Source organism: Phocoena sinus, chromosome 3 (genome assembly GCF_008692025.1).
Source record: "Phocoena sinus isolate mPhoSin1 chromosome 3, mPhoSin1.pri, whole genome shotgun sequence".
Taxonomy (NCBI): Eukaryota; Metazoa; Chordata; class Mammalia; order Artiodactyla; family Phocoenidae; genus Phocoena; species Phocoena sinus.
In genome coordinates, this window is record NC_045765.1 from 147,015,441 (window position 1) to 147,038,591 (window position 23,151).

At 45.4% G+C, this 23,151-nt stretch overlaps 1 long non-coding RNA gene across 1 annotated transcript; it reads right to left on the bottom strand.

Annotated features, from left to right (window-relative positions):
* Nucleotides 1-8,528: 8,528 nt before the first annotated feature.
* Nucleotides 8,529-10,205, bottom strand: LOC116751430. Its single transcript, XR_004349250.1, has 3 exons — nucleotides 10,072-10,205; nucleotides 9,194-9,335; nucleotides 8,529-8,997 (listed from the first exon to the last, which is right to left on the bottom strand). It is a non-coding gene; the product is annotated as an uncharacterized LOC116751430 (long non-coding RNA).
* Nucleotides 10,206-23,151: the final 12,946 nt, after the last annotated feature.

Here is a 23,151-nt window from a genome sequence, read left to right on the forward strand (position 1 = left end):
TCATGCTTAAAAACACCTTCTGTCCTCCTAATGCATTTTCATACAGCATGTAAATTTTAAGTTGCTTCTCCTGAAGATACTTTCCTCATCCACCCAACAGGAGCCTATGAGACTTGTTCTAGGAGCGCTCTCTACCATCAAGACCTGTATCCTGGTGTCTGGTGGGCTAGCATTGAAGGTTATGTCTAGTCCCCAAAACCACCAGCCTGTACTGCACCAGACCCAGCATTCGACTCCTCTAACAACCTGAATGGGCTTCTAGAACCTACGGTAGTTGTTCAATAAGTACGTATCTAGTAAATGAATTTTTCTGCTAAGAATTTGGCAAATCGCGTGCTAAGGCACTGACTGACTGCATGTCAAAAATTGCCCAAACAGTATTTTTAAAAATATTCTTTACTGGACCCTGCTGAATCAGCCTCTCTAAGGTAGGCACTGAGGTCACTGTTATCAAATTTCCCCTGGTGATACTGATGGAGCTTTCTGAAGACCCTAGTCTGGGTGCCACGGCTCTGAAAAATGCTCTCTTTGTTTGTCTGGCCACAGGGCTGGTGACTTTAATGGTTACCCCGCCCCTCAGGCCTTAGGGGTTCTCACTCTGGTTCTCACTGGGTCTTTGAAAAATTGAGTACTTGAAAGTTAACAAACCATTCCAAACACTGGAATATAAACATATGTAAACAATGTAGGCCCAGAAAAAAATGATTATTATAGTTTTGTGAATCACTGATCCCTCTTTTCTGAGAGATTGATAAGTTTTTCAAGCCCCAGCAAAGAAAGGCAATCACCAGTTTTGTCATCTGAACCCTGGGTCCCTTTCTGCAGCCTCTTGTGGGTTCTACCAGCGGTGCAAAAGGCTCTGAGCATCTTCTTAGTTCTTAGCCACAGAACATGGGTTGTCTTTGTTCTCTCTAGCTGCTCTTCTCTTTTTTTTAAATTGAGATATAATTTACACACCATAAAATTCACCCTTTTAAAGTGTACAGTTCAGGGGGGTTGAGTATATACACAAGGCAGTGCAGCCATTACCACTGCTAATTTCAGAATATTTTCATCACCCCAAAGGAAACCCCATGCCCAATACCAGTCATCCCACATCCCTTCCTTCCCCCAGTCCCTGGACTCCACTCATCTACTTTCTGTTTCTTTCAATTTTCTTATTCTGAACGTTTCATATAAATGGAATCATACAACATGTGGTCTTTAGCGACCAGCTTCTTTCACTTCCGGTAATGTTTTCAAGGTTCATCCATGCTGTTGCATATGTGAGTATTTCATTCCTTTTATGGCTGAATAATATTCCACTATATGATATGTTATATTTCTCATCCATTCATCACTTGATAGACATTTAGGTTGTTTCTACTTTGGGGCTATTGTGAATACTGCTGCCGTGAACTTTGGTGTACGGGTTTTTGTGTGGATGTGTGTCTTCCTTTCTCTTGGATATATAACTAGGAATGGATTTGATGCGTCATTTGGTGACACTATGTTTCACTTTTCTGAGGAGCTCCCAGACTGTTTCCCACAGCAGCTGCGCCCTTTGGCTCTGTGGCTGCTCCTTGCTATGGCAGCACTTGGGGCCTTTCTTGGCCTCTGCATTTTGTGCCCCTCATCATCCCACTTGATCTGCAGATCTCTCTTGCAACACACTTCCAGGTGCTGTGCTCTTGTTTCCTCCTCCTAGTTTCCCTGTAGATCAGCTAACCTGCCCCCAAGCAAAGAGAAGGGAAAGAGAACAAAAACGCCACGAGGGCCCTCTGGAGGCTGTGTGCTGTATCCCACGCTTTATGTGCACAGAATAAGACCATAGGGTGTCCCACCTAATCGGCCAAGAAACTGACACCGGCTAGTTTTATTGCTCCAACCTGCTTCCCGGGCCTCCGTGGCAATGTTACTCAGACTATGTGTCACAGAATCTGGCGGTGCTCCAGAGGCTCAGCAAAAAACCCACATTTTCTGCCAAACGATGAATATTTCAAATTCCTGAAAAATCCACTCCTCATTTTTATTTGTTTCATATTTCGAAGCTCTAGGAATCTGTCTTATTCACAGCTTGCCCAGGACTTAGAACAATACACAGCTTACGGTAATTGTTCAATAAGTACTTATCTAGTAAATGAATCTTTCTGCTAAGAATTTGGCAAATCGCGTGCTAAGGCACTGACTGACTGCATGTCAAAAATTGCCCAAACAGTATTTTTAAAAATATTCTTTACTGGACCCTGCTGAATCAGCCTCTCTAAGGTAGGCGCTGAGGTCACTGTTATCAAATTTCCCCTGGTGATACTGATGGAGCTTTCTGAAGACCCTAGTCTGGGTGCCACGGCTCTGAGAAATGCTCTCTTTGTTTGTCTGGCCACAGGGCTGGTGACTTTAATGGTTACCCCGCCCCTCAGGCCTTAGGGGTTCTCACTCTGGTCCAGGACCACAGTTCAGCAACCATATATCAGGGGTCTCTTTCTGGATCCACTGGGATTACAGTCCACTGGCCACTGCTGGCTTCACTCCAACCATTAGATCTTTCAATGCAATTGATGATTCTCCATGTCTGGAGAGCCCCACAAGTCAGTCTTTTCCTATCCCTCTACTTTAGACTTGCTTTCTTATTATTAAGTAACAGAGATTAAAGCCGTGCTACTTTGAACACCACAAGTTCCCCACGGCTGCAGAAAAGAATCTCACCACTTATATTCTATAACTCTCCCCACTACTCCCCAAGGACTTGAGGGACAAACAGGCCATGCAAGCATGTATGGGGTCAGTTCTCTTTTCCCTCCGCCTATCAGAAAGGGGCAGGAGTTCCTACAGGCTCAGTTCTTCTTTCAAAGCCAAGGCTAGCATAGAAAGTTGTAATTTTTTTTCCACTGACAGTGGACCTAGAGAGAAAAAAAGAACTCCTGACTCACCTTTACTTGCGTGCTCAAGTTTCACTTCCCCTTTTCTCCCAGAAAGAAGAAGGACTTTATCGTGTTAGCACATTTAAAGATTCTCTGGAGCTGTTCAGTTATTTATCTACAGTCAGAGGAGGCCCACAGAGTGAGGAAGACCAGGGTGTAGCAGTAGAGTTGGCCCTGAAGGCAGTGCAGGGGTAGCAGTGAGGGTGGGAGTAGGGCGTGGGTGAGGGGAGGGGAGGGTGAAGCAAGGAGGCAGAGTGGGTCTAGATGACCAGTCGGTAAAGCCCAGTCCACAGAGCACAGTATCCATGAGGGTGTAGCCATGTCCAATCCCAGTGCAAGCAAACCACTGCCGCCAGGGACTTGAGGAGTGTCACAGAGGAGCCACACAGACCCACACACTAGCACTCCACCCTAGCACTTTGCCACTTAAAGTGTGGTCCTCCGACCACCAGCAGTATTTGTTAAAAATGCAGAATCTCGGGTCCCATCACCCAGCTGAACAAGACCCCCACGTGATTTGAACACATATTAAATGGTGCTCAGAACCAGCTTGAGAAAAAGTACAACTCAGGAATAGGTGATTCTGACTCCAGAGGTTCCAACTGGTTTAGTCCTGGGATGAGGACATGAGGTTCCCACCTCCACGTGTGCAGAATAATACTTTGAAGCCTTAACTAATTTTTCCACATATTTTTCTCTTTTGCCCCTTCCCCATTTCCGGCAGATAATCTATTTCATGCCCATGGCCATCTGGCAGGGATATGAGAGGATGGAAAGCTATAGAGAATGAGAGACAGACAGACTTCTTCCTGACAGTGGCTTCTGAAAGCCTAAAGCCCATGGTGGTACTGAATGTTTGGAAGTGGGTTTGGGGGAGAAGGGGACGCTCCACACCAGAAAAAATTTGCTTCATGCTGGGGGAAAGGAGGGACAAGCAGTTGTCACTGGACAGATGTCCCTGAGGCCCAGAGACTGAGGCTCTGTGTCCTGATTGCTGCAGAGAGGAAGCTCCTGTGTTGGGGGATTCCTATTCCTTCACAGAATAGCATAGGAAAGGCCCTGAGACTTGAAGGACCCAAGTGGACTGAAACGAGGAGCACGCCAGGGGCAACCTGCATGAACCTGCACGTTGGAGGGACAGTCCGGGCAGACACCTACCGGACAGAGGCCTTGAAGATCACACAGGCCTTCGCTGCCACCATCAAAAGTCCTGCAGGGGCTTCCCTGGTGGCGCAGTGGTTGAGAGTCCGCTTGCCGATGCAGGGGACACGGGTTCGTGCCCCGGTCCGGGAAGATCCCACATGCCGCGGAGCAGCTGGGCCCGTGAGCCATGGCCGCTGAGCCTGCGCGTCCGGAGCCTGTGCTCCGCAACGGGAGAGGCCGCAACGGTGAGAGGCCTGCCAACCGCAAAAACAAAACAAAACAAAAAAAGTCCTGCAGATGCAGATTTAAATAAATAATCAAAACAATGGCGGGCGCCAGTAGAAGCGGCGGGGTATTAAGTGTGAAGCCCCAGAGGATTAGGCACTTAGAATTAAGTTGTTATAGAAAATAAAGGAAGCCAGAATGTGTGGTGAAAACTGTATGAGCTACATGGAAGGCTGGCAAGACTTGAACTCAAGAACAGCCTCCAAATGGCCCTTTTCTGGGGGCCCCTCACGTGACACCTCTTGGCGGCCACTCCTCTCACCACTACCTCCAAATTTTCTCCTCCGAATCCCCAACTCTGCCCCCTGAACATCTTATTTTCTTTTTCCTTTCTCTCTTCCTTTCTTTCCTTCTTTTTAAAAATTTTTTTTAATTGAAGTACAGTTGATTTACGATGTTGGGCCAATCTCTGCTGTACAACAAAGTGACTCAGTTATACACATAGAGACATTCTTTCTTTATATTTCCTTCCTCCCTCTCTCTCTCCCTTTCTTCCTTTCTTCCTTCCTTCCTTCCTTCCTTTCTTTCTTTCTTTCCTTCTTTCTTTCTTTCATTCTCCTCAAAATTGCCTTTAACACCCCAGCAGGAACGACCTCCATAACCCTTTCAAATAAAGATCCTAAACAACAGCAAGAAACAGCGCTTCTCCCCGCAGGGCAGGGAGAAGCCAGTTTTTAAAAACACAGGGCTTCACCTTCCCTCCCTGGAGGGGAAAGGAGACCCTGTGAATTCCCTCCCAGGTAAGGCGGGCCTGAGATGCTCCTGACGGCCGAGAAAGGGGGCAATGTTTCCATGTTAAAACAAAATAAGTTTTCTCATCTACTCTACCCAAGTATTCTTACCAACATCATTTTTAATGAAGTTGAGGTGAAATACATGTTAGCTTTTGGGAGAAATGCCAGCTAATCACAGCTAAGATGGTGTCCCCATTTCTACCCCTCTCACCTTCTCCAATGACAAAGGTCAGCTTTCCTAAAGATTCAGGGCCTTTGCAACCTGAAATGTCTACCCACAAAAGACTAATTCCTACTAAAAGCATTTGCCTTGTAATTGGTCCTGGAAGTGAAACTTGTATACAAGCTCCAGAAATAACAGTGGCCTGCTAGCAGCAACAGTACTGCAACCTCCTCCTTCCTGAAGTGAGGCCAGGGTGGAGGTAGAGACGCGCTGAGGGTAAGAGAAAATCCCACACACACTCTCCAGTCTCTGTTATTTCTGGGCAGGAACTTTTCCTACTGGATCCAAAAAAAACCACAGGCTCTGGCTTTGTGCCAGCCCCCATCTCTACACTGGCCCTGAGCCTCTACATGGCAGCCTCTGCTGGGGCCCCCTAGAGAGAGCAGTGGGCGGCTCCTTCCTCCTCCAAACCCAGCAAGGTCTTTTTTCACTCTTTTCCAGGCTCAAAGAAGTGGAGCAAGCCGCCTGAAAGTGGGTACAGACAGCTAACTTAAGTGACTCAGATTACAGCCCCTGCCTCTGCCTGTCCTCCACTTCCTCTTTCCCTTTCATCATCTCTGAGAGGTACCTGTGGGTGCCTTTCAAGCCTCCTGCTTTGGCTGTAGCATCTATAGTATAGTATGACCTCACCACACTATAGTGGGACAGCCCACTGTAGGGGGGCCCATTAGTTGTAAGGCGGCTGGACAGAGAAAGAGAAAGGGAAAAAAGGCATGGAGGGAAGAAACCATGAAATGGGAAAGTGAGAAATGACCTGCCAGTCCTGGTTCCTGATACTTCATTTCCTGCTTCCATACTTCTTGAAGTCTGACAACACTTGGGTTCCACAAATCATCACTGTGCATCACTCCAGCATCTCCTGTCCCCATCAGAGCTGTGCTATGCCTTCGCTTAGATTGTCTGTCTCTCTCACAATGATCCAGGACCTCCTTGACACCAGGGATCTTTTCTTATTCATATTTGTAACTTCAACCCTTGATGGAGAAGTCTGGCACAGAGAAGGTGATTCAAATGTTGGCTGAATCAATTAAAGGACAACTTGATTGTCACACATTATCCTTGTGTTTAGTGACCAAAATTGTTAGACATTGTTTGTGCTTTGCGTATATGCACACACACACACACCAATATTAAACATCTTTTCTTCCATTCATGGTTGACGGTTAAATAGAATATTCCTTTGTAGATACAGTAAACGTGATTATCTTCTCGGCACATGTGCTTTTCAGGGCGGTCCAGAGACAAGGGCTCTCTGGTGACGCGCATGCTTGTGGAAACTCGTGCAGGACCTTCAGGAGTGAGTAGCTGCCTCCCCAGCTGTTATTCTCCCTCTTGGGAGCAGCACCCATGTCCTGCTGTCGATGTTAAACTTCCAGGCCAGCAAATTGTCAGGTTCATTTGCAGCTAGATCACAGGCAGGTGACCTAGTCTTGGGACCTGCTGTGGCTTCTGCTGAGAAGCTCTGAGAAAGCAGGTCCTCCTTAATAACGGAAGAGGCAGGATGGGAAGACCCCTGCCTTGCTGCTGGAGACAAGGCCTGGTGAGGATGTGATGCTTGGAACCCAAAGTGACTTTAAAACCATGAAGGGAGATAGCACCAAAACACTGAGAATGGCAGAGCAGGAAAATGAGAAGAGCCTGGGTGCTTAACAACTGTGGCACACTGAGTGTTCAAGTAGGATACCTTGAAGATATCCATGATCTGATCCCAAGAACTTGTAAATCTTACCTTACGTAAGGAAAAGGACTTTGCAGGTGTGATTAAGTTACGTATCTTGAGATGAAGAGGTTATCCTGAATTATCTGGGCGGGTCCTGAAGGTAATCACAAGGGTCCATAAAAGAGGAACACAGAGGGAGATTTGATTACAGAAATAGAAAGCAAGAGGTGGAGTGATTCAAGGAAGAGGCCATGAGCTGAGGAAAGCAGGAGGCCTCCAGAAGCTAAGGAAGGCAAGGAAACAGATTCTCTCCTAAAGCCTCCAGAAAAAAACCAGCGCTGCCAACGGACCTTAATCCAGTGAAATTGATTTCAGACGTCTGGCCTCCAGAGCTGTAAGAGAATAAATTTGGTTGCTTTAAGCCACCAAGTGTGTGATAATTTGTCATAGCAGCAGTTTGTCAACAGCAACCTAACGATGAACCAACCCTGGGAACTCCCTACCTCTGGATTTCTTGTGAAATGACACCTTTTTTTTTTTTTTTTTTTTTTTTTTTTTTTTTTTTTTTTGCGGTACGCAGGCCTCTCACTGCTGTGGCCTCTCCCGTTGCGGAGCACAGGCTCTGGATGCGCAGGCTCAGCGGCCATGGCTCACGGGCCCAGCCGCTCTGCGGCATGTGGGATCTTCCCGGACCGGGGCACGAACCCGTGCCCCTGCATCGGCAGGCGGACTCTCAACCACTGCGCCACCAGGGAAGCCCCAACATCATTTTTTAAATTCCTATGTTCTTAAGCTACTTTTCAGCAAGACTGCATGTTAGTGATACTTATAACCCAAAGCATCCTAAATAATACTTTTAACACAAGCATTGGCAGTTTTGGTAAGGGCATTATAGCATATTGGTTCCGCTGCTAACACAGAAAGAATTTAAGTACATATATAGAGAGAGGGCTGGCAGGGCAGTTCAGGTTCAAGAGCTTTGCCCAGAACCAAGCTTCACCTACCTAACACATTGGGTACCTCCCACTTAATTTTTTTTTTTTTAGTAGTGATCAAATAAGTAGCTTTTTGAATTACCATTAAAGTATGTCTGATTGCTCCGCCATTCTTGTGGGGTTGCCCTCATCCTCATGGCCCACGTGGCTTGTCACCACTGCAATGGAAAACCAGCCAAAGAGAAGAGGGGCAGGTCCCAGGATGAGGGACCTGGAAAGCCACACCTCCACTCGCAGAGCAGTGGTCAGAACTGGTCACAGGGCCATGCTTACGTGTCAGGGAAGCTGGAAGTCTTTATTCCAATGTGCCCAATTAGAAACTCAGAAAAAGAAGGGCGATCATATATTGGGGGATGCCAAATGACCTGTTTCAGGAGTTCCACTGACAGATTACATGAGCATTCAAGTTAAAATCAAGAAGGTGTCAGCGTCTCAGTAGTATGGCCTATATAATCAATCCTACTGGTGAAGTTTAACTCAGTCCAGACCTCTCCTGGTCTGCTGCTCTGGTTCATGATTTTTTTTTTTTTTTTGGTGGGGGGGGGGGGTAGCAGCAGAACCTTCAGTGTGTAAGGAAGATACCAGCGGTGGTGTCCCTCCCCCTTACCTGTCCCTCATCATCTAGGGCATGTCTTTGGAACATTGTTGTTCCAGGAACACACTTTGAAATTGTCTCTAAAAGGAAACAAAACCATACTGCCAGACACAGTGATTCCTGGGGATTCCCAAGGCTGCTGAGTTTATTTCTTCTCTGAGAAACCCCCCAACCCTCGGTAAAGAAGCTGGACGGGTCCTGTTTCTGAACTCAGCACTTGGTCTATTTTAGGGTCACTCACTGCAGGAGAAACAGAACCTTGAGCACGCACTCCTCTCAGCACGTGAGAAGCCATTTTCAATTACACTCCGGAGCGCACGGCGCTGTCTGGGGCCAGAGTGAATGCTGGTTGCCATAGCACTGCTTTAAATTATGTCTGTGCTGACACACTGTCACATGCTGTTCCCATACACGGGGGCCACGTCTATCTCTTCCCACTGTTTGTTGCTTGATGCTTGAGCTCTGCACCAGGAATAGAGATATATGAGCAAGAAAGCAAATGCATGTGGTCGCCACACCTTCTACCCAAATAATATATAAGATACCATGGATTGGAAATACTTTAACTATGAAGCAAAAGATCCAGGTTCTGTTCACAGTTCTCTGCTGTGTAGCTTTGGGCAAATCCTTTACTCTCTCTGTGCCTCGGTTTCCTTACCTGTACAATGAAAGAGATGCAATAGCAGGTCTCCAAGGTCTCCTCCTGATGTAACTGGCTTTGCTTCCTGGGCGCTGATTTTTTTTTTTTTTTTTTTTTTTTTTCTGGGTGCCGTTTTGAAGCCACAGAGATGAACAGAGCTCTGCAGAGGATGAACATCAAAGCGTGAGTGAGGCAATTCTTGTAAGCTGTTGCACAGTCGTCTCCGTGCTGACTGTTTCTGAAACTCTCCTCCAGCACCTCTGGGCTGCTAGAGATTTGTTTTGAGTCAATTTCCTGGCAAGATGCCACTTGCCAAAAGGTCCCTTCTGAGCTACTAAGGGGACTGTTTCAGCTTAGGTTGAGTCATTATTTGCCTTGGAGTTGATAGTCCCTGGTTCAATGCTCAGGACTTTGGTCCCTAAAATTGTTAGACCGCCCCCCCCAATAAAGTCAATTCTAAAACCAGAGAAAGATACACATGTGAGGCTAGGCTCTGGACCTGTTTCACAGAGTAGCATCTCATGGGACCGAGAGAGCTGTGAGGAAACAGCTCTGATACTTGTCTAACCAGTGTGCAGCTGGTTTCATTGGGTGGGATATGAACGAGGTTATCTTTACATTTCTGCTTACATTGTCCTGACCCCTGCCCAGCCCTCACCTGTTGATGGCAGGGATGGGACTCCCACCTTCGAAGTCTCCTCTCTACCCCACCTCAATTATTTCTGGGACTCCCCAGAGAGCGTCTCATGTATATCCACAAAACAAAAGTACGAGCTGGGAAACCAGGATTACAGCGGGAGCAGGGTGTCTTGGCATAAACCAGGGCTAAACGCGTCATAGGAAAAAAATCTAGGGCCTCGATAACAACCACCGTCTTAATAGCAAGGATTGAGTACCTTAGTTTGCCTGACAGGGGACGAGAGGAAACTTTAGGCAGACTTCACAGAGAATGTGAAACACTGGCTGACTCTTAAAATGGATGCTAGATCAAATGATGATGGCTTGCGGGAGGATATGATGAAACAGATGTTTAGTTCCTTGCTCTCCAACTGACTGAGCCCTCCCCCTTTCAATTGCAACATTTGTTCATTCATTTGGTGGGGTTTTTTTTACATTGTCCAAAACTTAGAATTAAGGAAAAAAGATAATTGCATATCTTTTCAATGTCATGCTGGAGTGCTGCCTAACTGACCTACCTAAGCAGCATTTCTCTAAAGAATGTACCTTTGGGACTTTCCTGGAGGTCCAATGGTTAAGACTCGGCGCTTCCTCTGCAGGGACACGGGTTTGATCCCTGGTCAGGGAATTAACATCCTGCCTGCCACGAGGCCAAAAAAAAAAATAGTGTAAAAGAAAAAAAAAAAAGAATGTATTTTTGTTTGACTTGTTAATTATTATTATTAAGGTCCAGATTCGGTGAAGTTACCAGTTAATTTATAGGTTTTCTTCTGTTAGAGATACAAATGATTCCTATTCAGTAGAAAAGACAACCCCAAAGATGACAGTTTATTGCCCCGTAGGATATTAACCAGATTTACCTCTAACCAAGCTAACTTATCTCAGCACACCTCCTGACTCTATAAAAACCTCTGTTCTTAGAGTATTCCTTGGACCAGTTTTGTTATTTTGCTGCTTCCTTCACTGAGCGAGTTAAATAAATATTTGACACAAGCTCACTATATGTTTAATGAGAGTCAGATTTTTAACTCTTAGAAATTTATCCTTCGGCATTCATTTAACAAGTATTTGTTGAACAACTATTACAGGAAAGGCACCATGCTAGGGGCAGGGAATGTAACAGACAGCAAGACAGACAAGGTCACTGCCCTCATGAAGCAAACATTCTGGAGGGGAGTAAACCAGTAACAAATCAATACCTTATAGATTGTGATTAGGGCAATGAAGAAAAATGCATAAGGTGCTGTGACAGAGATAAATGGAACAGGTGGTCAAAGGAGACTGCTCCTTCCTTGAGGACGTTAAGCTGAAGGTGACATTAAGCTGGGACTTGGAGGAGAGGAGCCAGCCGTGCAAAGAAGCAGAGGAAGCGTTCCAAGACAAAGGAAATGACAAGCGCAAGGACGCTGCTGTAGGGCCAGGTCAGTGTGTCCTGAGAACTGGAAGAAGGCCACGGTGGCTGTGGTAGAGTGCACCAAAGGAAAGATGGCACGAGATAAGATCAAAGGACTAGTACCAGGGCTTCCCTGGTGGCGCAGTGGTTGAGAGTCCGCCTGCCGATGCAAGGGACATGGGTTCGTGCCCCGGTCCGGGAAGATGCCACATGCCGCGGAGCGGCTGGGCCCGTGAGCCATGGCCTCTGAGCCTGCGCGTCTGGAGCCCGTGCTCCGCAACGGGAGAGGCCACATCAGTGAGAGGCCCGCGTACCTCAAAAAAAAAAAAGAACCTGGTTGCAAATTGTCCTGTGATACTCAGGGGAAGAGGGATTTTGTGACATTTCGGCAAAGAAGGGGAATTTTCATGCAACTGGTGACTTCATTCTGGACCTTGGTCCCAAACCCAGCCTATCCAATTATCTTGCAAGTTCAAGTCACTGATTTTACGGAATCATCAGGCAAATGAGTAGGTAAAATGCTGCAAATTCACCATCTGCTCAACGACATTCCTTATCACTGTTAAGAGTATTAGCTAACGTGTTATGAAGAATAGGTCAGCCATCTCCAATATTTAATTTGTTTGCCCTATTGAAAGGAGTGATTGTGTGGCTCAGACATCCTCCCTCGTCTCCCTATACTAACTGCGTGGTTACCATGTTCACTTTTCCTTTAGATCTACCTGTTCTTTTATCGTTGCTTTGTTACCTTCCACCATTAAATGTTGCTTCTGTCTCAGGCCCTATTCTCACCCTATGTTCTTTCTCACTGCTATCCATATCCTGAAAACTCCAAAATCTATACCACCTGAATTGTCACCTGATCTCCAGACCATATTTCCACTGTCTCTTGGCCTCTGACCTTTCCATGATACATGCATCCCAAACTCAGCACATCAGAAACAAAACCCTTGGGGTGTTCCCTTGCAGCCAAGTGGTTAGGATTCCGCAATTTCACTGCCAAGGCCCGGGTTTAATCTCTGGTCGGGGAACTGAGATGCCACGTGCCACACTGAACAGCAAAGAAAAGGAAACAAAACCCTTTATCTTCCTCTCTCCCACCAAAATCTACTCTTCCTTTTGTGTTCTTTACTGCAGTTATTGGGACCATCATCCACCTAGCCCCCTGAACTAGAAGTCATCTTTGACTTTTCCTTTTCTGTCACTTCCCACGTCTAATCTGCTGCTAAATCTTGTCCATTTTTGAACAATTTTAAATCATTTTTCTCCCATTTGCCTCAAGTACTTTACTTCATGTCTTCATATCAGCCCAAACTAACACTATGTTCCATCATCCTTGTTTAACCATCCTCCAATTCATTCTCAGAAACATCACTGGGATTTTTTTAAATGTAAATAAGCAATGGATTACCCAATGTGTAGAGCTACTGTTCCCCTCATTGCTGCGGTGTTTGGGTGGGTGAATGGAGCCCTTACACTGGTCACCTCCAGCTAGAAGCAATCTCATCTGTTGAAATCTCATCATCTTCCATTATCATTTCCTGGCTCTTTTCACACCCTCTCTGCCCCACCGTGCTCTACTCCAGGCCAAGCTGTATTTAGATTGTAGTTACTGCATAGTAAAGTAAGAAGTAAGGCATGAAATAATTCCAACTCCAAAAGAGGAACTGCCTCAGGTACCCCTCTTGAGGCAGGGAAGGCTCAGAGTGTTGGGTTTCAGAAGACTTTGAGGCTTGGGATATTACCCTCCCCACCCCTTTTCTTTTTTTTGGTTGATCTAATTGTTGATTTTTTTTCTTTCTAATTTAATCCATTGCTTTTCAACTTTTGTTTTTGAATTTTATTTTATTTATTTTTTTATACAGCAGGTTCAACTTTTTTTATATCATGGCACAGTCTAACCCATACTGCCTCTAGGTCATCATACCAAAGTATGTGCTCTTACCCAGAGGCGCCAAACTCTGTCATGTCCTTGGACTACCGTCTGTGCCATTTCCTCCGGATGATGTGTTCTTAAGATCAGTTAAGTCTCAGAAACGTATGGGTACACACTATACACCAGGCTCTAGCCCAACACTTCCCCCCCCCCCGCCCCCGCCGCCAGTATCAGCTCCAAGTGGCCTGGCCCAAACATCACTTCCTACACAAATTTTTCCTTAACTTCACCCAGGTAGATTTAATGGTTTCTTCATTCTCTGTTCCCGTGCAGTATTTTATACATGAAACTAGTTTAGCTAGCAAAAGTTACTGTATAAAGTGAGTCCATAAAGTGTCATCATCTGTCATTTTGCCAAAGCACAAATGGGAACCATTCTCCCTGAAGAGCTGGGGAGCAAGAATGAGACACTTCCTCTTGGAAGCCTTTCCTGATACTCCATCCCACTCAGGCTCAGACTGGTGGCCTCTGAATCAGTTGGGATACTTCCAGCTCTAAGTGAAATAGGAGTAACAGCATTTAATCACTTCACACAACAAAGAGTCTGAAGGTGAGTGGTTAACTCCTCAACAATGTCACAGCTCTGGGTCAGGATTTCTGTAAGTCGTTCTGCCACGTCCACACAGCGACAATATGATAACAGCAGCTCCGCACAGCAGCTCCTCACATAACTGCACTCGAAGTGGGATCAAAGGGCAGGGCTCCCACCACTGTACTTTTCCCGAGGAAGCAAACATTCTTCCTGGGAGTCCTCCATAGCCTTCCTCTTTTACTTCGTTGGCCAGAATTTGGTGGTGTGGCCAACTGTAAACCAAACACCAGAACAGATGAACCAAGTAATCATGTTTGCTTTAGATAAGTGGTCCTCAGGCCAGGAGCATCTGCATCACCCAGGAACTTGTTAGAAATATAAATTCTAGGGCCTCACCTAGACCTGCTGAATCAGAAACTTTGGGGATGAGGTCCAGGATTCTGAGTTTTGAATGCTCTCAGTGATTCTGACGCATACCAAAATTTTCAAATCACTGGCTTAGGACGAAACGTGGTTCGTCCTCAGCCTGGGGAAGGGTTCACCTGCCTGAGCACCTTGCTCCCTAGAACAAAATCAGGATTCTGTGAACTAAGGAAGAAGAGAAGGCTGCTGCTGAGTTGGCATCACCCTTCTATTATTTCCATCGAAAGTACCATGAATTACATTACTAGTCCATCACTTTTTTTTTTCCTGACTCCCTGACCCACCTGCAACCTTCCTGAGAGTATGAACTTTGTCTTTTATTAGTGTTTCTATCCCTAGAACAATAGAAGGCACTCCATTAATGTTTGCAGAGCAAACAAATAAATATTAAAGTGGCCTCTCCTTTCTAATTGCCCATCCCCTTCACAGCTGCTTCCTGCTGCCTTCCACTCAAGGAACATTTTCACATCAGCTCATGTCAGTGAGCCAAGAGCAGTCTTTTCCAGAGGATCTGAGAACAATTATTCCTTTGCGCATGGGTGTAAGTGGAGCCTCTGGCTTTCCGAACACATGTTGGACCTTTATGACATTCATTTCTGTTCAGGAGTGTCCTCAGAGAACACCGCTGTACAACGGCACAGAACTGAACATGTTGATTGTTCAGCTGAGTTCTGGCTGCCGACTCCTGACTGGCAATCTTTCTCAGAGGCGGTTGTGTCCTCCGAGTCGAATATGACCTGGAAATAAGCCTGCAAGCTTCATCCTCTGCAAGAGCTGCATAACAAGAGGCAACAGCACAGCAATAGCACTCATTTTGTTCTGACCCACGGTAACCTCGACAAGCCGCTTTCCCGAGCTTTCTGAAGCCACTTGTATTAGGTAGGACCCTTCTGACTGCGAGTGACAGAAACCCAAGTGCAAAATGGCGAAAACAGAGGGGTAAGGGGAAAACTACAGGTGCACGTAACTACAAAGTCTTGGGGTAGCATCAGTTTCCAGCTGCAGATGCTCAGACTACATCCTCAGAGCTTTCTCTCTTCATCACACAACTGGATGTCTTCTACTTGACCCCTTTCTCAGGCAAGCTTTCACCAAACAAGCCAGGAGCCACTTCAGAATTATATCCCAGCCATTTAGCGCCTGCAGCAGAAAGCAAGCCCCTCTTTCACGAAAGTGATAGCAAAAGTCCTGGGGTTGGCTCTCATCACCCTAACAAGTCACGTGGACATCCCATTACGATCACGGTGACCACTTGCTTACAGTAGGGGCCCTGGAGCGGGTGAGGGTGAGTCTCACTCACCACGTGGACTGGGAATGAGGAAAGATGGTCCCACACACAATCACAAGGCTGTTACCAGAGGAGGCGGAATGGCTGCAGAAGAGACAAAATCTACACCAGGCCCATCTACCTCTTTTCCTTACTTTGAGTCTCCCAGTAACACTTCATGGAAAAGGCACCCACAGACATGCAGAGCTGGGTGTCGTTTTCCAAAGCAAGGAAGAAAATTAAGTGTCTCCTAAAGACAAATATTGCGGACTCCTTCTCTTTCCCACTGGCTTGAAATAACTCGCAGCCCTACTGAGCAGGGCTGGGGGGATGGCACCAACAACCTCCTTCTCTGTAATTTTATCTCCCGAGCACCTGCCCTGAACATGCACTCAGGCTGCACCCCGCCCCCCATAATACTTCTTGGCCTGCTTTGTCGTCTTTTGTAATCATTACTTAGCATCTGCCATATTTTTTATGCAGCAGGAAAGACTTTTCTCCTTTACCCTTCTTCCCGCTGGGGTTGAATACAAAATAGATCAGAATAACAAAATGAGGCAGATGTGCTTCTTAACATAATAACCTAAAGCCCCCTTAAGCTCAGAAGTGTCAGTGGTTGGGATCCCTCCCTCCAGTCCCGAGGGCAGGACTTGTAGAGGCCTCTCCATTCCTTTCCCCAGCACTCTCCTGGCCCAAAGCCCTGGATCCATCCAGGAAAGAACCAGAGGAAGCTGAGGGACTGAATTCAAACTGAGAGAGAGGGCAAAGGTGGGAAGGGAAGAAAGAGCCATGGTGCAGAGGTAGAGGAGATAAGAAATCCAACGGGGGAGAAAGTGAAGGCAAAGATTTATTTATCATCTTCTAAGGGACCTATAGTTTTCCACCTGCATGTAGCCAACGCTGTTGTATGTGGAGACACAGTCTTTAGATCAATGACAAAATCAAGGACTTGGCCCCTCTCCCCACCTAGTTTTGACCGGAAGTGTGAGAACCAAAAGATGACTTAGAGGGTGGCTAGCAAATGAAGATGAGGCAATCTGGCTCAGACATTTCTAAACTGAGGTTTTTAACGACAGGAAGGAAAACCAGCAGAGAAGCTGGTAAAGAGAGGAAAGAAGCCACTCCCAGATCTCCAACCCGCACCCCCAGGGGGCCCTCTAACGGACATTCTTCCAGACTCCGCATCTGTGCTTTATCAGCACATACCCTTTTGTGGCGTGGATCAGACAGCTACTTCCTTTCCAACACAGGGGTAAACCGATGGGATCGCATGTTTATTTATGTCAAAAGCGTTCAACTAGTACATTGCAAAGCATGGTGCATCTGAAGAAGGGATATTTTGCTGATTTTAAAATCTCTAGTGAATTCATTTCTCAAATAAATACACTTCTTCTCCTGTATTGAACCAATAACTCTTTCCTATATGTGTATATTATGAGTTCTTTTCAAGGAATTCACTGCCTTCCTAGCAGTTAAGTGGAAGTTGACTTCTCCATTTTTGGTTTTCTTCCTAGAGGGCCCTTCTTCTCCCTGCAGACCCCAAAGCCTCCTTCGATTTTCTTCTTCCCTTCCTCACTGCTGGTACCTTGTCTGTCTTTTGTGTATGCCTTGATCAGTGTTAGTGGCCGACAAGAACCCTCTCTAGCTAGTTTATGCAGAAAGGGATTCATTAAAGGGTATTAGCTAGACTTATACACACTCCCTAGGAAGAAAAGCCACCTTGGCCTAGGGAACCACCCCTGTAAATAACCTCACTATTGCCACCACAGGCCACTAAGCATCTCTAATCAGGATTCTGTTTATAATCCCCAGGGCTTGCTACTCACATTATAGACATCTTAGATTTGTTTACTACAATTTTCAGCAGATGGTAAAATCAGCAGGTGTCTGATTCTAATATATCAGTATACTAATGACAATTTTTAAGCATTTCTTATTGAGGTATGATTGACGTATAACATTGTGTTAGTTCCAGGTGTATAACATAATGATTGGATGTTCGCGTGTACTGTCAACTGACCATCACAATAAGTCTAGTTAACATCCATCACCATACACAGTTACAGAATTTTTTTCAGTATACTAATGACAATTTTTTTTACTGAAGGAATTAAAGTGCTTTAGGAGCAATAGGTATCTTTTTCTAATACCAAGATGCTATATGTGTGAGCAGTAACCATGCCCATGACATCAGATATTAAACAACAGAAACCCCATCACAGCTGTTCCAGAAGAACCGAAAATGTCCACAGTGGTGCTTTCCGAAAGATGCAGTCCTCTCACCCTCAGCCAGGGTCTCACTTGCACCCTGAAACGTCACCTGGGTGAGCTGTCTGAGGAACCTTAGCTGCACAGGAGTCTAGTAATTGTAGGCTTCTCCCGCTCCTGTGTACAAGAACATGTGGAATGGTGTTCTATGAACCAATCCACCAGGCCACCTCCAAGGTTCGCCGTGGAACGCATCACTCCCTGCTTTCCCGTCTTTGCTGCTGCTGAAAAACACCGCTTAGCCTCTGATCTGTAAAAGGTTCTGCTGATCCCTATGGTGAAAATCTGAGAAGCCATGCAGGAGGGAGAGATTTGGAATCAGCAAAAACATCCCTCTTTATGGTGCATTACGCTTTGCAATTTACAAGTAGAATGTTGTACGATATTTACAAAGCTACTGACATCTCAAAAAGCTTTCTCCATATTCTTTCTTCAGTCTATATAGAAATGCAAATAGAGTTTCTATCCCAATTAGGTAATCTGAGCACACACATAAATAATCTACCACCCCCCAAACCTGACACCTCATCTGAATGACAGTCAGAGGCATCCACTGTGAAGAGGTTTTTGGAGGTGTGAGAACAGAGGAAGATTCTCCCTTGAATAAATGGGGAGGCTCTGACTCCCAGGAGGAAGCCCGCAGCTCCATAGAGGGTCTGTATCCAGGTGGACAAGCCTAAACAGCAATGACTGCACAGCTGCTAGTCTACTGCCTTGTCTCATTTCACAGACAGCAAGGAAACAACCAGCCCAAAGAGCCATAGATAGTTTATTACTCATGGCACGGTGGCAGCCCTGTTTGCATCGGATCCGCCTGTACCCCAAACCTCAGGGTGCGATGCAGAGCTGGCCAGGGTGAATGCTGCCCACACAGAGCTGAGGAAACCTGCCAACCCTTTAAGGAAACCACTAGCGAACCTGCCCTGCCCCGCCTATGCCCCAGGGGAAGCCAGTACCTTTATTACACTGGTCGGAAACAAAACGGTCCTCCAACCCAGACAGAGACATTATCTCTAGCTTCCAAGGATGTCTGCAAACAATTTTGAAAGGTTGTCTGGACAAAAGTGATCATAAAATGTGTAGAAGTGCCATGGAGACTGGCCTCCCAGCAAGGAGTCAGCTGCAGACCAGGGGAGGAGGGCCAATGGCTAAAGCAGGTGGGGAGCGGGGAGTCTGAAGCTGGTACCTGGGCACTCCCTCAAATTCCAGGGCCAATGCAGGGGGTTTCCCCTGATGAGTTTTAAGCCTCCTTTGGGGGACTTATTGATGTCCCAGGATGTTACGAAATGTGGGTGAGCCATATAGGATAAGTCAAATAGGGGCTGCACAAAGGTTTAGGGATGGACCGGAGTCATCAGGTTGCAGGTAAGGTGCTGCCTACTGTGGAAGAGAAGTTCTCAAAGCACAGCCCCCTGTGCCGGTAATGACCACCGCTCGGCAGGTGATAACTCAGCTCCCACTCACTTCCTGGGTCCTCGAATAAAGCCCTTTAATGAAAAGCCCCTTATTCCTGTGCAGGTGGCCCCTTCAGGTCAGACCCTGTCTCAAGGGAACTACTAAACCTCTCTCCTCACTCCTCTCCACTCCCCCCCGCCCCCCACCCCACCCCACGCCGAGATTTTCACCTTTTAGATTCAAGCTAGATGGGGTATGTAAGAGCAAATTATGGTTACAACACAGAATGTAAACCTTACCAGCCTTGACAATGGGAAAGTAAAATTACGATGTCAGAAATTGGGAAGTAGGGCACAGAGAGAAGAGTTTAAGGGAAAGGCAAGTGTTTGGGGGTTTTAATAAAGGGAGTAGTCAAGAAGGTATTGCTTACTATTTACAATAGCCAGGACATGGACGCAACCTAAGTGTCCATCGACAGATGAATGGATAAAGAAGATATGGCACATATATACAATGGAATATTAGCCATAAAAAGGAATGATACTGGGTTATTTGTAGAGATGTGGTGGATGGACCTAGAGTCTGTCATACAGAGTGAAGTAAGTCAGAAAGAGAAAAACAAATGTGGATATTAACACATATATGTGGAATCTAGAAAAATGGTACAGATGAACCTATTTACAGGGCAGAGATAGAGATACAGATGTAGAGAACGGACGTGTGGACACGGGGTGGGGAGGAGGGAGATGAACTGGGAGGTTGGGATTGACATATATACACTACTATGTGTAAAACAGATAGCTAGTGGGAACCTGCTGTATAGGGCAGGGAGCTCAACTCAGCACTCTGGGGTGACCTAGATGGGTGGGAAGGGATGGGTGGCAGGGAGGTCCAAGAGGGAGGAGATATATGTATACATATAGCTGATTCACTTCATTGTATAGCAGAAACTAACGCAACATCGTAAAGCAACTATACCCCAATTAAAGAAAAAAAAAAGGTATTGCTTAAAGTCATTAGAACAAAAAAGAGAGAGTTAAGTCCATTACTTGATGTTAAAACAGCAAGAGATAGTGTCTAAAGTTGATAAGCCAAGAAATAGCAGTGTAAGCATAGTATTTAGACACATAGAGGTGACTACCTAAAATGGAAACCAAGTAGCTGCCTCTGGGTAGCAGAGAATATTCCTGGTGGGAATGTAAATTGGTGCAACCACATGGAGAACAGTATGGAGGTTCATTTAAAAACTAAAAATAGAGTTACCATATGATCCTGCAATCCCACTCCTGGGCATATACCTGGAGAAAACCATAATTCGAAAAGGTCATGTACCACAATGTTCATTGCAGCACAATTTACAATAGCCAAGATAGGAAGCAACCTAAATGTCCACCAATAGAGGAATGGATAAAGAAGATGTAGTACATATATATACAATGGAATATTACTCAGCCATAAAAAAGAATGAAATAATGCCATTTACAGGAACATGGATGGATCTAGAGGTTATCATACTAAGTGAAGTAAGCCAAAGACAAATATCATACGATATCGCTTATATGTGGAATCTAAAAAAAAAAAAAAAAGATACAAATGAACTTATTTACAAAACAGAAATAGACCCACAGACATAGAAAACAAACTTATGGTTACCAAAGGGAAAAGAGGAGGGGAGGGATAAATTAGGAGGTTGGGATTAACATCTACACACTAGTATATATAATATAAATTAGATAACAAACAAGGACCTACTATGTAGTACAGGGAACTATAACTGATTCACTGTGCTGTATATCTGAAACTAACACAACATTGTAAATCAACTGTAATTCAATTAAAAAAAAAACAACTGAATTTGCAACAGGGCTGGTTGGTGGGTATTTTTTTCCTGATACAACTTAAAAAAAAAAATTTAAGAACTATAAATGGGACCATATGTGTCTTCCCTTTCCTCCTCTGTGGTTCCATGAATAAAATGTTTCTTAAGCTTCTTTTCTTCTTCTTTTATTTTTGGGAAGACTCATCAATCTTCTTTCTAGTTCCACAGCACTGATTTTAAGGATGTTCAGTGTATCAAACACTTTTAAGCCTGAACGAAATGCCTGAGACCCAAATGAGGAATTTCTATCTTATTTGTTTATGTACATATTCGTTCATTCATCCATTCATCCATTCAATATGTCCCCTGTGACTGCGTCACATGTGCCAGGCACTGGGGATATTATAGTGAATTTCACAGATTAATAGAGTCCCTTCAAGGAGATTGCACTTTATTAGGAGAAGCCTGATTAATTAATTATACACATATATTTACTGTGGTGAGTATCATGACATAAAAACAAAAGAGTAGGGAGCCATGAAAGGTAGAGGCGGGAGGAGATGTTAGGTGGGCAACGAATTCTAAATCATTTAAACTGCTGTTTCTGTACTTTGGGGCACTCACAGCTCAACCTGATCTTTAACACAACTGCCTCAGGTACACCTCTATCTGTGTAGCACACCTTGTAACATGTCTTTCTCTCTGGGCCTTGACACATCCCTGGGGCTGAATCTGGGAAGAAAGGCAGATTTCCCTCTGCTCCCAGGGTTTGTGTCTCCTGCCACCCACCCCCATCCCTGCAGAGCCCAAAGTCCTCTTACTTGGGAATCCATCAACCTCCGTGCACCCAGGGCATCTACTCCACCTACTCCAGTAGAGGAATCTTTATCGAGTCCAGAGAGCTGTAGCATTGCTTTTATATCGGATTATTTTTTAGTCCTTTCTGCTCCTTCAGTACTAGACTGCTCCAACTCAAAAGCTGAACTGAATGTGGAAGAGGATGGCAAAAACATTACAGGAAATACAGGATAAATAAATTACTATTACCCTGCCCTATATTTTAAGGGTGATAATTCACCACTGATAATAAATGCTTGTAATATTAAATAGTTCTTTTTTGCTGCTCTTACAGTTTAATATTTTTAAACAATGTTTTTTGTTTGTTTTTTAATAATTTTATTTATTTATTTGTTTATTTATTTATTTATTTTTGGCTGCATTGGGTCTTCCCTGCGGTGCGCCAGCTCCTCATTGCGGTGGCTTCTCTTGTTGTGGAGCACAGGCTCTAGCCGCGTGGGCTTCAGTAGTTGTGGCTCGTGGGCTCAGTAGTTGTGGCTCACAGGCTCTAGAGCGCAGGCTCAGTAGTTGTGGCGCATGGGCTTAGTTGCTCTGCGGCATGTGGGATCTTCCCGGACCAGGGCTCCAACCTGTGTCCCCTGCATTGGTAGGCGGATTCTTAACCACTGTGCCACCAGGGAAGCCCCAGTTTAATTTTTTATATCAGGTACATGTTTATTTTACACAATTCAAAAAATACCTTTGATCACAATAGAAAAGAAAAACCTTTAACACTTTGGTATAATGATGATGACCCTCTAATGTTGCCAGGATCCAGTCTGAGTAACCTGAGTCCCTCCTCCGTACCCCGTTAGGCTTAGGGCCAACTCATCCCAAACACAGAGTTGGCAAAGCACACCGTTAATGGCTTCCCGCCCCTGCTGACATCATTGCATTTTTTCCCTTCTAGATTCTGATGTCTAACCCAGGCGTCAATCCCATTAGTCTCTGTTAACTGTTTTGTTTTTTTTAATTTATTTATTTATTTTATTTTTGGCCGCATTGGGTCTTCGTTGCTGCGCGCGGGCTTTCTCTACTTGCGGCGAGCAGGGGCTACTCTTCCTTGTGGTGCGCAGGCTTCTCATTGAGGTGGCTTCTCGTTGTGGAGCCCGGGCTCTAGGCGCACAGGCTTCAGTAGTTGTAGCATGCGGGCTCAGTAGTCGTGGCTCACAGGCTCTAGAGAACAGGCTCAGTAGTCGTGGCACATGGGCTTAGCTACTCCACAGCTTGTGGGATCTTCCTGGACCAGGACTCGAACCCGTGTCCCCTGCATTGGCAGAAGGATTCTTAACCACTGTGCCACCAGAGAAGCCCTCTGTTAACTGTTTTCTTTGTTTTTTAATTTTTAAGCCCTTTCTTTCTTTTTTTTTTTTTTTTTGCAGTACGCGGGCCTCTCACTGTTGTGGCCTCTCCCCTCTCCCGTTGCGG